This window comes from Adiantum capillus-veneris, chromosome 3 (assembly GCF_014529385.1).
Source record: "Adiantum capillus-veneris isolate H3 chromosome 3, ASM1452938v2, whole genome shotgun sequence".
Classification (NCBI taxonomy): Eukaryota; Viridiplantae; Streptophyta; class Polypodiopsida; order Polypodiales; family Pteridaceae; genus Adiantum; species Adiantum capillus-veneris.
In genome coordinates, this window is record NC_140933.1 from 119,334,992 (window position 1) to 119,338,394 (window position 3,403).

The window sequence follows — 3,403 nt, forward strand, 5'->3', positions numbered from 1 at the left end:
AAAGAGAGATTGGAGTAGATTTAATGGCTAATTTAAATTGATGTTCAAGTAAAGATTAACCTAAATTTAATTAATTTTTAAATAAAGAGAGAAATAGTTAACCATTACACATTAAACATTACACATACACATGTGTGTTGAATTAGAGTGAATTGATGTGTGAAAGATGTCTATATTAAATTAAAGAGAGAAAATAGAGAGACAAATTAAAGAGAAAAATAAATAAATATTAGGTATCCAACATTAGAAACAGAAAAATAAAAAAAAGTGATAAGTTAGATTAAAAAAAGATTTCAACAATGATTCAGAAATGAATCCCACCATATTGGGACACCATGCATGCATATTAGAAAAGATAGTGTGACAAGCCCTTGGATCCAAGGAAGGTCTCAACAGTGTGAGTCGATGCACTACATGCCTTGCACAGTTTATATTGGCATAGATACATCACAATTTGATGTTACCCAACAAAACATGTAAGTTTATATCCTCTTATTTCCAATGCCCCAACCGTGTCTACCACTTCTCTTATTCCCAAGTCAATGATCGGTAACTCAGTATGGGGTTAGAAGTGGATCATTTGTTGCCCAATTACTGTGGATCGGAGGGTCCATCTCAAAATATGTAGGTGTTGCACGTGAGTTCACCTAGAGGGTTCTCTTAACTTCCAAAGAGCTACAGATTTACATGTACAAGGGGGGTTGGAAAAAGGAAAATTGAAAAAAAGGTACAGTTTTATGAAGGAAGAGGGATCTTTTAATTCATGATGAAGTTTGTATAGAGAGGGGTTTTAAAATACCTCTTGAATGCAGTTGCTATAGGTATTTTTGAATGGTGGACCCCCCGGGGCCAAAAACAAAATATTGCAAAGCTCTACCTGAGTGAAGGAGCTGTAGGATACATCTTAGTTAAGGACTGAGGATCCAATGAGGGGTGATAAAGGGAAGATCATATGAAACGAACAAAACCTAAGGAGAGGTAGTTGAGGGGAAGCTGGTTTGGGATTTCAAAACTCCTAGATAATGGATTTACCATCTCGATAACCTACCCAATTCCTTCATGTGCATGCTTCTCACATCTTTTGGAGTTCTGCCTTCTTCTATTTGAGTTGGGAGGATGTAAGATCTTCTTCAAACCAAATTTTGGTGTCCTTAAAAATCCTTGATTGCTTAAGGAGTTAATTTGACTCGATCCACCTTGGTCTTGAAAGTGAGGATTGCATGGTTGGTGCGATGTTTGTGTGTAAGAGAGGTGATTGTGGATGGGTCCCATTACACCATGTGGGTTTTTGTTTGGATGCAAGCAAAGGCCTTGTGGAACTTGAGGTACCCCTCCCCTTTCCAGTTGCTTGGAATCCCGATGATGCAAACATTGAGCGCAATATCCTTTTGGCATTGTTGCTTGCATAGCATGCATACCACACGATCTTCAACCTTACGCAAGATGATATCTTGCATATGGGTTGCATATGGTTTTGACCTCCTTTGTGAGGGTGGTCTCTACTTCCACCTTTCAATTATATACTTGATTTACATTTGTTCCATCTCTTCCTTTTTGCAGTTCTCCACTATGATGAGTCGAGCCTTGATGGCAATGAGTCTATGCTTCAGCTCCTCATCCTCCTTGTGAAGTCTCCCAACTTCATTTTGAAGGTGTTATATGTTGTTTATCTTTGGGGGTGTTTCCATGACCCTAGCAAATGTAGACTTGCCTTCGGATGAGACTCGAGTGTCCATGGCAGGCACAAGCTTCCTGTAGAGGGATTGAAAGCAACACTGCTAGAGAATTAAGGGTAGCTTGGATAGAGTCAAAGTTGACACTCAAGGCAAGTCTAAGAGTAGAGGGAAGCTTTTGCAGTGTCCAAGTCGGGATGGTCGAACAGAGTCCGGGTTGTAGACAGCTTGGGCAATCATAATTGTGGGGTTGATTAGATGTGTGGGTAGTGTAGTGTTGATTGGGAGGGCAAGTTTATGTTAACGCCCCTGCCCCACAAGGTTGTTCTCTCTATCTACACTCTACATTTCTACCTTCTATGTATCCTCCCTCCCAGCTACCTAGTCTCTACACCCTCTCTATCTACTCTATCCACACCTCTCTCTACAGTACCCTAATATCTTCCAAAATCCTAACCTTATATATCTATTCTCTCTCTACCCTCTAGACATAGAGAGAAGAGGTACATAGAGGCAAATCTCTACACTCTCTCTATGTACTCTATATATCTCGACACTCTATGTATCTTCTCTCTCTATCTCTCTATCTACATCCTTTCTACTCTTATCTACATTTTAGCCTCTCTCTACTCTCACTCTACACCCTAGCCTCTATCCACACCTATCTACACCTAATCTCTATCTCCACTTCCTTTATCTACACATAATCTTTCCCTCTACTCCGGGCCTCTGTTTTAGAGAAAAATCCATAAGTTTTTGAAGAAAAAGGGGTCATTATATTACCTTAAGCATGTAAGTAAAGGGTGAATAGCTCTTAAAGGTACACCCTCCAAGATCCTCCCTCTCTATCTAATCTACATAAACTCTACACCCTTTCTATCTACTCTATCTACACCTCTCTCTACACCATAATCTCTTCCTAAATCCTTATCTTATCTATCTACTCTCTACCTAATCTCTATATTTATCCTCTCTCTACCTTGTAAATGCAGAGAACGAGAGAGAGAGAGAGAGAGAGAGAGAGAGAGAGAGAGAGAGAGAGAGGTAAATGTCTACACTCACTATATGTACTCTCTCTATCTCTACACTCTCCATATCCTCCCTCTCTCTATCTACACCCTCTCCACCTTCTCTATCTACATCCTAACCTCTATCCACACCTCTCTCTCTCTCTCTCTCTCTCTCTACCTAATCTATATCTCTACACCTTCTCTACCTAATCTTTACAACCTCTCTATCTACTCTATCCACACCTTTCTCTACACCCTACTCTCTTTCTAAATCCTAATCTTATCTCTCTACTCTCTATGTAATCTCTATCTCTATCCTCTCTCTATTCTCTCTATCCCCTAATCTGGAATCTCTCTATTGCTAATCTTTATGTATCCTCCCTTTCAAGCTACTCTATCTAATCTCGACACCTCTCTATCTACTCTATCCACACCTCTCTCTACACCCTAATCTCTTTCTACATCCTAACCTTATCTATCTACTCTATGTCTAATCTCTATCTCTATCCTCTAGACATAGAGAGAGATAAATAGAGAAAAATCTTTGCACTCTCTCTATGTACTCTATCTATCTCGACACTCTATGTATCCTCCCTCTCTCTCTATCTACATCCTAACCCCTCACTACTCTCCCTCTATATCGTAACCTCTATCCACACCTCTCTCTACACAATCTCTATCTCTACTCCCTATATCTACATCCTAATCTCTCTCTCTGCT